Source organism: Coregonus clupeaformis, chromosome 10, assembly GCF_020615455.1.
Source record: "Coregonus clupeaformis isolate EN_2021a chromosome 10, ASM2061545v1, whole genome shotgun sequence".
Classification (NCBI taxonomy): Eukaryota; Metazoa; Chordata; class Actinopteri; order Salmoniformes; family Salmonidae; genus Coregonus; species Coregonus clupeaformis.
The window spans coordinates 45,676,348-45,689,315 of record NC_059201.1 but is presented as its reverse complement, the minus strand read 5'-3'; the positions used below and the strand labels follow the sequence as shown (position 1 = coordinate 45,689,315).

General features: G+C 41.0%; 1 protein-coding gene across 1 annotated transcript in view; it reads left to right on the top strand.

The window, feature by feature from the left end:
- The first annotated feature begins 5,263 nt into the window (after positions 1 to 5,263).
- LOC121575043 (metabotropic glutamate receptor 2-like) overlaps positions 5,264 to 12,968 on the top strand; it is a 66,194-nt gene continuing 58,489 nt past the window's right edge. Inside the window, exon 1 of the mRNA XM_041887831.2 lies at positions 5,264 to 5,876. The gene's annotated coding sequence lies outside the window, so the exon portion shown is untranslated. The remainder of the gene's footprint in view (positions 5,877 to 12,968) is intronic.

The following is a 12,968-nucleotide window of genomic DNA, read 5'->3' as shown; positions in this document are numbered from 1 at the left end:
TCATCTGATGCAGCACTCCATCACTCTCCTTCTTGGTAAAATAGCCCTTACACCGCCTGGAGGTGTGTTGGGTCATTGTCCTGTTGAAAAACAAATGATAGTCCCACTAAGCCCAAATCAGATGGGATGGCGTATCGCTGCAGAATGCTGTGGTAGCCATGCTGGTTAAGTGTGCCTTGAATTCTAAATAAAACACCAACAGTGTCACCAGCAAAGCACCCCCACACCATAACACCTCCTCCTCCATGCTTTACGGTGGGAAATACACATGTGGAGATCATCCGTTCACCCACACCGCGTCTCACAAAGACACGGCGGTTGGAACCAAAAATCTCCAATTTGGACTCTAGACCAAAGGACACATTTCCACCGGTCTAATGTCTATTGCTCGTGTTTTCTTTGCAGCAATTTGACCATGAAGGCCTGATTCACACAGTCCCCTGTAGTAATTGTTTACGTTTTTGCTGAGGAGGTCTTAGTCGCACAATTTAACTCTTTAAAATGTTTGGTGCTGTATTTCTCAAGTGAAAACATGTGCATGAAATCTAGCCGTCTCTTGTTGAATGACAACCAACACTTAATTGGAGTACTACTGTTGACCAATCACCGACAAAGGGGTGTAGACTTCGGCTATCAAACTTCGACTTGCCTCAAGGTAAACATTTGTGTGCCCGAACAGCCACAGAAACAAAAGCTTTCGAACACCAAAATGATCAAAAAAAGTCACAAAATGTCTTCATAATACATGCGCAAGCTGTTTCGACTGGGAAGCATGCGACACTCTTAAGAGACCACCAGAGACCAGATCCCAGCGGTGTGGAATCCATCACCAACATTGTCGTCATCAGCAGGGTCGCTGGCCTGTGGAGTATCACTGCTAATCAGCAACTCCATGCCGGCCCCAATATAACCCTGCTGTCCAAATTCAGACAGCCCCTGTCTCACATGATCAGGCAGGCTTTACAAGCACCCCACTGTGGCTATGCTTGGTACTGCCATTGCCAGCTCAATTATACTGTAATTATACATTGATATGAAAGAACACATATGATATGTAAGATGGATGTTTTGGTAAATAAATGAGCAGTGATCTGTTTTACATAAAACATTAAATTGCTATTTTCATGACTAACATACCACAATAGTCATTCATCCTTTTCCAAATGATGGTAGAACAGAGCGAGAGCGAGAGGAACAAAAGCCCGCAAGCACGCACTCACACACACACAGTCGGCACACGTCTTTTGGTTTGTAGCCTAATACAACATCTAGATGTTTCATCAGAGACTGAGTGACCACTGTACAGGAAGTCTTTGATAACAGACTGTTCTCTATAATTCTCCATGACATTAATTGACATGCTCCTATCTAACGTCCCTACTCTCCCTCCTCCTCCCCAGAGATCCCTGCCATTGTAATGTTAACTAAATGTCTATTTCAGGAGGAAATTGGTCCCTTTGTGTTGGCAGAGGGGGAATTATGCAACGAGCATGGACTAACTGCTAGTCATTTTAATTACCTCTCGCTCTCTCCCACTGAAAACCAACTGTTCTGTTTGTCTGGAGGTGAAAGAGAGAGAGAGAGAGAGTTAATGAAGTAAGTTAATTTGAGATAGAATGATCTTTGTTTTCATATGTTGCTTCCTGTCCTTGTTTCCAGATTTGCTCTTAATTGGTTGTGCCCTCATTCAGACGATCTGACAACAAAAGACAACTGGAGAAGGGAAGGAAAGATGGAAGGAGAGAGAGGGGGATGAGGACTTCACGAACACTTCCTCTGTGACAGATTATGCAACAGTCATTTGGCTGATGTTATTTACCAGTAGGTGTTATAACACCATAGTAGAAATTCAACAAAAGTGCTACGAAATAGCCTGCGGGCTCTGGACCGGTTGAGACAATATCATCAAGTTTGTAAGGTCAAAGTCTGTTGTCTATTAACAATTCTAATAGGCAGTGGTAAACTTGTCAAAGGGTGGTGCACTTACTTTCACATCATTAAACTAATGATGTATTTTGGTTCAGAGAACAATTGGTGTGCGTTTCCTTTTCTGGCTTCTAAAGCAGCCTACTCACACACACACACACACACACACACACACACACACACACACACAAACGCTCTTCTCCTGACTGTGTTCAAGAGATTCCTGTGGGAATCCTCTACACCTTATACAGTTCCACATGGATAGCTGATCCAAACAGCCGCATCATTGAATGGCCCAAACAGTCCTATGTCCATCTGCCACCTACAAGCTGTAGGCCTACATCTCTCTCTCTCTCTCGCTGTCTCCCTATCTACATCCTTCTCTCCCCTACCCCCATGAATTTGTGTCATTTCTGAAGTAGAGAGTTATTGTAGCTCAAAATAACTAACCTAATTTGTTACACAAAAAAAACTCCCCTCTCAGTAGTACAGTCAAATAGATCGTTTCCAGTTTTCTGACCAGAGCTTACAAAGATCAGTAATATTCCCACTCACTCAGACAATGCACTTGTTGTATATTAATAACGTGTTTGTGTGTGTGTGTGTGTGTGTGTGTGTGTGTGTGTGTGTGTGTGTGTGTGTGTGTGTGTGTGTGTGTGTGTGTGTGTGTGTGTGTGTGTGTGTGTGTGTGTGTGTGTGTGTGTGTGTGTGTGTGTGTGTGTGTGTGTGTGTGTGTGTGTGTGTGTGTGTGTGTGTGTGTGTGTGAAGAATGGATGACATAATGCCACTACTCACAACCATAAAATGAAATGTGATTTATATATTATTGCCGTTAATCCGTGCTGAGCTAAAGAATCGAGCTACCGCTTACAAAAAGACAGGACACGGAAATGGACGCATACAAGAAAGCCCACTATGACCCCTGATGAGACATAAAACATGCAAAAGGACAATATAGGAGGAAGGTGGAATCCTATTACACCAACTCCAACGCTCATCGTATGTGGCAGGGCTTGCAGACGATAACGAATTACAAAGGGAAACCCAGCCGTGAGACGCCCAGTGATGCAGAACTCCCAAATGAGCCAAATGCCTTTTATGCTTTTTTTTTTATTTCACCTTTATTTAACCAGGTAAGCCAGTTGAGAACAAGTTACAACACATAGTCTTGCATGAAACCCCCTGGTTGTTCTGGATGACTGTGTGATATCGCTCTCTGTGGCCGATGTGAGTAAAACATTGAAATAGGTAGGCAGGAGGAATACCAGGGTGCGTTCTCAAAGCATGCACAGAACAGCTAGCAAGTGTCTTCAGGGACATTTTCAATCTCCCCTTATCCCAGTCTGTAATCCCAACATGTTTCCCAGGAACTCCAAGGTAACCTGACTAAATGACTATCGCCCTGTAGCTCTCACAGCTGTAATGGACTGTCGTTTCTCTTTGCTTATTTGAGCTGTTCTTGCCATAATGTGGACTTGGTCTTTTACCAAATAGGGCTATCTTATGTATACCACCCCTACCTTGTCACAACACAACTGATTGGCTCAAAAGCATTAAGAAGGATAGAAATTCCACAAATTAACTTTTAACAATGCACACCTGATAATTGAAATGCATTCCAGGTGACTACCTCATGAACCTGGTGTCATCAAGGCAAAGGGTGGCTACTTTGAAGAATCTAAAATCTAAAATATATTTTGATTTGTTTAACAATTTCTGGTTACTACATGATTCCATATGTGTTATATCATAATTTTGATGTCTTCACTATTATTCTACAATGTAGAAAATATAAAAAAATTAAGAAAACTCCTTGAATGAGTAGGTGTGTCCAAATGTATATACAGTATATGTAATAATAATAATAATAATAATAATGATAATAATAATAATAATAATAATAATAATAATAATGAAAAAAAAATCAAATTCCCTTACGTTGTTGACTTTTTTCAAATCCAATCAGTTTCATGTTGATTCAACGTCCTCATATATACATTTATTGTTGAAATTATGTGGAAACAACGTTGATTCAAACAGTTTTTTCCCAGCGGGCAGCGTTCAACACTATATTCCCCTCTAAGCTCATCACAAAGCTATGGACCCTGAGAATGAACACATCCCTCTAACTGGACTTCCTGACGGGGTGGCCCTAGGTGGTGAGGGTAGGCAACAACACCTCTGACCATTAACACGGGGGCCCCTCCAGGGTGTGTGCTTAGTCCCCTCCTGTACTCCCTGTTCACCCACGACTTCGTGGCCACGCACGACTCCAACACCATCATCAAGTTTGCTGACGACACAACGGTCACAGATGCAACAAATATAGCCTCTTACAAGGCAAGCCTCAAAATATGTTAATGAGCCATAAACAACATTATCATGCACCCACTAGTAGTCAAAAGGTTTTTGGTGCTCCAAAGGTATGGTGTGGCAACTGTACTCTGTGGGGTGGAATTACAGTACCATTCGAAATACAGCAATTTTCCCACACTGCACCATAATTTACAACATGCTGCAGTTAAATGTTTCAGAGTTTTTTTTTTCTGTTGATAATACCTCAAATTACCAGATAAATTATAGTTTTCCATTACAGTGTTGGCTACCATTCCTATGCATGGTGACTCCTCCTGTTATAGAATCCACTAACTTTAGGAAGATGGTAGAGCACAGGCAGAGGGGGGCAGGGGGCCCTGATAGTAGGTGGTAGCCTATGTCAGTGCACTGGACAGGCACTCCTTAAACACAGCCAAATGAACTTCTCCACACTAACAGAAGGCAGCAGTCCTCGTCTACAGTCCTATAACCAAATGGGAATGGAAGTCCATTCTACATATTAACCAATCTAGGCAAAGATCCTTGTAATAATGTGAGTTTACATAGGCTAATGAAGCTTGATATGTCTCTGAAGCTTGATGGGGACATGAAGTTGAGCAATTGAAATCAAGTTCCTGCCAAGAATGCATTGGGGTTATTAACAGTCTAAAGTTACAAGAGTAGCCATTAGTAAAGAGCATCAAAGGCATTTGGTGGATATTGTATTTCCTGAGAGGGGGAATAGGCCTATTTTTTTTTCTTGGAAAGGCATTCCATAAAGGACATTCATTAATATTTACAGTAGCATAGATTCAAGACAAGTAGATTATTATCTCAAATTTCAACAAGTACTTTGTGCATAACAATAACCCAATGCAGGATACATTCCAAGAACAACTGCTACACAGCAAGCAACTTGCGCGTGAGACTACAGAGCATGTCAGAGAGGTTGGTCTGAGTTGAGGACTGACAACAGCTCGCAAGCTGCCCGCCTCAATAGTTAGGGGGTGCGTCTGTTTCGATGTTGACCTGATGAACTCGCATACAGAGAAGGATCTCTCTCTCTCTCTGCCATTGAAGACATTTAATTGGAAATACATGAGGCAAGAATGTTCTAACCGCATTATTAAATGGCACGTGATGTTTAAATTGGCTAATGAGAATTAACTCTAACATTCAGAATATTTTACACAGCCTCATTCAATCTGGTTTTGAAGAGCGCTTGCGGATCGAGACATTTAGGAACATTTTGAATTATGTAACTTTATACTTGACTATCTACTCTGGTCAGTGTTTCCGTTTAAAGTCATAGTAGCCTACTATATCCTACACTCGGCGCCTTGGAATTTCGAGCACAACTATGTGGTCAAGAATGTCGAGGAATTTGCCACTCCTGCCAATCTGAACTCGATTTCAGAACCAAGGACAGTTCCCACCTGCTCCACCTGGGAGACCGACGCGCGACGTTTCCTCACTTCCTGACTCAATTTGTATTCAAAGTTCTTATACTACTTCAAAAGTCACAGCTCCACACAGCTTTGGGTAAAAGGGACTTTTCATCATTTTAGTGGGATCGAACGAGTGAACATCGAAGTCTTGATAAGGCTATGGCAAGATTTTAACAATGCAACCAGGTAAGAAATTAACTCACTGTTACAGCGCGCCAGTTTTATCAGGAATACTTTTGTATCCATATATCATGAGCTGATGCGTTGTTCACACGGTTTAATGGTGCTCTTTCTACAGGTCGATAGTAACTGTACAATACATTATACCCCAATGATAACAGAGTTATTATAACATGGATTGCAAAGAATAGAGTAAAAAAAGAACAGGATAGCTACCTGTTGTATCGTCATAAGTCTTGGCACAAATAGCTGTTTGCTATTTTACCTCCATATCGATGTAGGTTTACACATTGTAACCTACTATGCTATATGGCTAAATTATGTCGTTTATGGAAATAGCTTACAAATAGATAATTTCCATTTGAAGAAAGACGTTGAATTTACAAGATCGATTGCATACAATAGTAGGCTATATTACATGCTGGAAGAGTAAACTTATTATTATTACAAATAAATATAATCTTGATTCAATGTTTATAAACACAGGCACAAGTTGTCACCACTCCCACTTCATCTGGAGTCCATGCTCTATTCTTCTGCACATTATCATTCTAAAGCAAAGTCTGACAGGTCAGAAGAATGTGACACAGTATTGACTATGTTTTAAAATGTAGTATTCCTAGATTATACATTGTTTGTTACTAAATGATATCCTAGGGGCTATGTATTGCTCACTGGTAGGCTATATAGAAATTTGCTCAGGTGCATTTGCATTATATTAGACATTTTAGTCATTTAGCAGATGCTCTTATCCAGAGCGGTTTACAGGAGCAATAGCCTATTTAAAAGTCACAATGGTAAGAGCGGTCAAAGGATAGATTTTATTGAGAGTGCAGAGCTGGAGATGCAGGTGCTAGCCTACGAAAAATGAAATCAATCATATATATATAGTCATTTAGCAGACGCTCTTATCCAGAGCGACTTACAGGAGCAATTAGGGTTAAGTGCCTTGCTCAAGGGCACATCGACAGATTTCTCACCTAGTCGGCTCAGGGATTAGAACCAACGACCTTTCGATTACTGGCACATCATGACCATGCTCCATGAGACATCAGAGATCTGTCCTAAGTTTTAAAGCTGACCATAGCAGCATATAGGGTAGGCTACAGTAGGCCTACCAGGAGCTATATGAATGTATTGTTAGATCACAGTATGTGGTGAACAGGTACTGAGGCAACTTGGATTTTGTCTGTCCTCTCTCCTACCTATAGGCTAGGCTACTACCTGTCTGTCCTCGCTGTTAATTATGTGTTGTGAAGTAAAAGTTGTCAAAAATATAAATAGTAAAGTAAAGTACAGATACCCCCAAAAACGACTTAAGTAGTACTTTAAAGTATTTTTACTTAAGGACTTTACGCCACTGCATATAGGTGGCGTAAGGATTCAAACCCACAATCCTGGAATTGCAGGTGCCATGCTCTACTAACTGAGCCATACAGCACCAGAAACAGACGCAGTTCCTCTGTAGGCTAATATATTTAAATGGGAACAGAGATTCATCTCATTGAGCTTTATCCATCTTCATGAAACACCATCAAAACCACCTTCCTTCCTGTTTTGAAGTGACACCCATTGTGTGTTGTATCTCTGTTCACTTTACAGGACCAATAGCCCCATTCATCTCATGTAGAAAGGAGTCAAAAGCCTCTTATCACCCCACAAAAAGTGGATCGTAATTGGATGACTTTTTGTGGGATTGAGCCCAAAACCCTCCTGTGAGAATTTGACACTCGGTCACTAATGCTCTAAATTGTAGCATACAATGGCTATTCAATCACACTTTCTGGTTTGAATAGGCTTCCGTTTACTGAGTGCACTTTTTGGATACATCACAAAAGAACACCAGTTGGCCTTCTGAATGCCCCCCTGCAAGAACTACTTGAAATCTGAAGTACCTATCAGAGTTGGATTCAGCTATTGAACTTTTTGAGTTCATTTTGAAGCCCATTGAGTCTTGGGCATTCTCACACTGTACTGATGAAAATACCATAGCAATGCAGAGATGAGTGCCGGGGGAAGGTCTTGAAGTTAACATTTTGGTTCAAGTGAGGAGAAAGGGGAATTGACCAGCATGTTGTGGTATGTGTATGTGTGTCCGTGTGTTTGGATTGAGAGATGAAATGGATCACTGAAACACAATAGTGACTTGGAGTGATAAGAAAGCGGGAAAGGTACAGTAACACATGGGTTAATCTAAATCATGATTATTTTACAGTCACAAATAGATACCACCTTTAGGTGTATCTGTCTAGAATAAGACATGTTATCCCCTTATGATTACAGGTGTTATTCCCATTCATCAACACAAGGTGTCTACTGTTAGTGTTGCCTTAGGAGGTAAATCCTTGTTACTTATGTGTTATGTCTTAAATATTTATATCCATCTTAGCATGCATTGTTTAATTGTTTATTTATTGAAATGTTAAAACAAGTTAAGAACCAAAGCCATTATTTTAAACATTACAGACTGAGCATCAATCATACTTATACCAGTGACATTATATAATACTTATTATAATCACACCAGCCATTCATACTCGTACCAATGGTGATATCCATTATAATACCAATGTTATGATAGATAAAATCAGACATGTTAAATATATGAAGGCTGTATTTGAGCAGTGCCTTGAGCAGCTGGGCTCTCTGTCTGAGGGCAAACAGGGCATAGGCTCCCTCTGGCTCCACCATGTGTTGTGTGATGGTGTTCAGGTCTGTTAGGGAGGGTCACTGGCTGTGCTGTCTGACATCTCACCACCTGATCAGGGTGCCACTTAACACAGCATGGGGACATCTACCAACTGATAACATTACCGTCCATATGAAGGTGCCATCATGCACCATTTACCAAGACAAACTGCAAACTATTTGATCTGAAAGTCCAGCTCAGTAGAACCTATTCAAGACTCTTCTACATCAATATATTCACAAGCGTCTGCTTCCCACAGTTGATGCAAACAGAAGCTTAATTGGGAGTCTTTGTACAGTAAAAGCCGGTGAACTATACTGTACTAACTAATCTGAAGGACCTGTGCTTGGTTGAAACACGTGATCAAAGCAACATTTGTACTTAGTCACACAATCATTTGGGAAATGTCCATTATTTGGATCCGAGAGAGAGAGGCACATTGTATTAGAGCCGGTTGACTACTGTACTGTATATTGCTAGAGTGATCTGCGTTGGAGAGACCTACAGCTTTTCCATGCACGTGATGGGAGGCTGGTGTGGAGTGGGTACTGTATGTGTGTTTTAGCTAGCTAGCTGAGGGTTCAAAGTGGAGCAATTATGCACACTGTCTTCTCTTTTTGAACTCCTGTTTCACTGGGTATAATTGTGCAGAGACAGCTGGGTAGGGAGGGAGCAGCTCTCTTGGTTGCCGAGTGCTATCGTGACGGTCGATTCCGCCGCGAGACAGATTGAATGATGTGACCAAGGCCTGATAGAAGATACGTCAGAACTAAGAGGAGGCTGAGCGAGAGTTGACAGTTGTAGTAGCAGCTCCAACTTGTGTCGAATTACTCTTGGTCCCCTTGGTTATTTACTATCTCCTGTTTTAGGGAAAAGTATTAGGAGCTCTACTAAGTGGGAAATGTTTTCCTAATATTGCCACAGATATAATTTGATATCTACTTACCTCCCAAACTTCAAGCTTGTGTATCCCCGTATCTCTTCAACACACACGTGGGGAACTTGTAGTAGGACTTTGTTAGCTATCACCAGACTAAGATCCACTCTTGGATCAAAACGTTGTATAACTACGCCTAATTAAAGGTATGTGGTGATGCAATCATGTGTCCGTGTCCTATATCTTTAGGATTTATTTAGCGACTATGACAGTCAGTCCTTAGAACTTACCTTGGCCTAGTTCCTGTTGGCCCCCTTCTTTGTCTTCTTGTTTGGCCCTGATTCGTCCATTAAACTCGGGCTCGGCAAATGGAGAGCCCCCACCAAGCCCATCTGGTACAAGGGACAGTCGAGAGCGAGGATTTGATTGCTAACGTCAATTAAACCGTTTTGGGTCACCTGTACCCCGTAGCTCCTGCTGGAAGGCTTTACAACAACAGACTGTGGCTCAGTCCCAACAATTTCTCCTTCTTGTTGAAGTGTGAACTCGTTCACTACTCCCCACAAATTGTAAAGCATGGATTGGTGTAGGCATGGGCTAGGGGAGGTTTCCATATACCAGTCATATCCTTTCAAATACATAAAGGGAAGTGAACAAGTACACAGTTCGAGAGAAAGGAGATACTATTGGGACACGCTATGAGACAGGAAGAAGGATCTGGCTGGAATATTTGTATGCTTCATGATCTCACCATACCAATCATAGCCATGCCAAACACCTGCTCCACTAAACTACATTAAACAAAAGGTCTCGGTTTTGCGTTGACAGGTCTAAACAGCTATAAAATAGAAAAGAAGGTAGGAGAAAATGTAGCATTGTAAAAGAGTCAACACAGTCTACTTTGTCTTGTACAATAATATGGACAGTAGATTTGGACAGTAAATTTGGTTATTTATGAAGATTTGGCCATTACAAGTGTTCTCCTCACACTATTTTTGTTGAGCGTGGATTACTGTCTTGCAAATGGTGCACAGGCAGTTTCAGTTATTTTTCTCTTGGAGGGAGAGAAGAGGTTTCATGAATGCACCATATGGTCACTGTCTCCCACAGCCTACAGTAATATAGGGTTTGAGTTTCTGTAGAGATGGCAGATTCAGCAGCAATCATTGCACTTGTTCCTGCCCACCCACAGGAAGCGTGACAGAAAATGCTATTGGCGTTTTTCCTATTTTGTTGCATTACAACCTGTAATTTAAATGGATTTTTATTTGGATTTCATGTAAGACATACACAAAATAGTCCAAATTGGTGAAGTGAAATTAAAGAAATTCAAAACAAAAATTACGGAAAATGGTGTGTGCATATGTATTCACCCCCTTTGCTATGAAACCCCTAAATAAGATCTGGTGCAACCAATTACCTTCAGAAGTCACATAAGTAGTTAAATAAAGTCCACCTGTGTGCAATCTAAGTGTCACATGATCTGTCACATGATCTCAGTATATATACACCTGTTCTGAAAGGCCCCAGAGTCTGCAACACCACTAAGCAAGGGGCACCACTAAGCAAGCTGCACATGAAGACCAAGGAGCTCTCCAAACAGGTCAGGGACAAAGTTGTGGAGAAGTACATATCAGAGTTGGGTTATAAAAAAATATCAGAAACTTTGAACATCCCACGGAGCACCATTGAATCCATTATAAAAAAATTGAAAGAATATGGCATTACAACAAATTTGCCAAGAGAGGGCCGCCCACCAAACTCACGGACCAGGCAAGGAGGGCATTATTCAGAGAGGCAACAAAGAGACCAAAGATAACCCTGAAGGAGCTGAAAAGCTCTACAGCGGAGATTGGAGTATCTGTCCATAGGACCACTTTAAGCCGTACACTCCACAGAGCTGGGCTTTACAGAAGAGTGGCCAGAAAAAAGCCATTGCTTAAAGAAAAAAATAAGCTTTTGGTGTTCGCCAAAAGGCATGTGGGAGACTCCCCAAAAATATGGAAGAATGTACTCTGGTCAGATGAGACTAAAATTGAGCTTTTTGGCCATCAAGGAAAACGCTATGTCTGGCGTAAACCCAACACCTCTCATCACCCCGAGAACACCATGTTGTTTTTCATCGGCAGGGACTGGGAAACTGGTCAGAATTGAAGGAATGATGGATGGCGCTAAATACAGGGAAATTCTTGAGGGAAACCTGTTTCAGTCTTCCAGAGATTTGAGACTGGGACGGAGGTTCACCTTCCAGCAGGACAATGACCCTAAGCATACTGCTAAAGCAACACTCAATGTCTTTGAATGGCCTAGTCAAAGCCCAGACCTCAATCCAATTGAGAATCTGTGGTATGACTTAAAGATTGCTGTACACCAGCGGAACCCATCCAACTTGAAGGAGCTGGAGCAGTTTTGCCAAACATCCCAGTGGGTAGATGTGCCAAGCTTATAGAGACATACCCCAAGAGACTTGCATCTGTAATTGCTGCAAAAGGTGGCTCTACAAAGTATTGACTTTCGGGGGGTGAATAGTTATGCACGCTCAAGTTTTCTGTTTTTTTGTCTCATTTCTTGTTTTTTTCACACACAAAAAAGATATTGCATCTTCAAAGTTGTAGGCATGTTGTGTAAATCAAATGATACAAACCCCCAAAAAATCTATTTTAACTCCAGGATGTAAGGCAACAAAATAGGAAAAATGCCAAGGGGGTGAATACTTTCGCAAGCCACTGTAGCTGTGCAGCGATGCTCCCCATCCAACTTGACAGATCTTGAGAGGATCTGCAGAGAAGAATAGGAGAAACTCCTCAAATACAAGTGTGCCAAGCTTGTAGCGTCATACCCAAGAAGACTTGAGGCTGTAATCCCAGCCAAAAGTGTTTAAACAAAGCACTGAGTAAAGGGTCTGAATACTTATTTAAATGTCATATTTCAGTTTTCTATTTTTAATACATTTGCAAAAACCTATTTTTGCTTTTTCATTATGGGGTATTGTGTGTAGATAGATAAAGGCTGTAATGTAACAAAATGTGGAAAAAGTCAAGGGGTCTGAATACTTTCCGACTGCACTGTACGTTGATCAATGAGATCCCAACCTATTTTAGTCACTCAAAAACACAGCCAAAAGTTTATTGAATTCCCAATGTGTTATCACTATGCTTTCACCCATCTAAAAGCACAACCAAATTCCAATGGAAAATCAATGTCAGATTTCTGGTTTAGTTGTAACCTAAAGTTGTTATCGCTGCGCTCTCAACCATTTAAAAGTTCAAATGGGAATAAAATATCAGATATTTTATTTATTTATACAACAACTTAATGTGTTTTCACTGTGCTTAATGTAATAGCACAACCAAATTACCTGGATTGCAGTTAGTTAAGATTACATTCAAGTACATGGTACACGTGATCAATGCCGTTTGAGATTCTCTGCAGATTATTATAGCAATTGTGACGATTTCCACAGACCTGCGAACCTGAACATGCACACTTTGTATGATTACATTAGAATACATGTATTGTTACAGTAACCTCA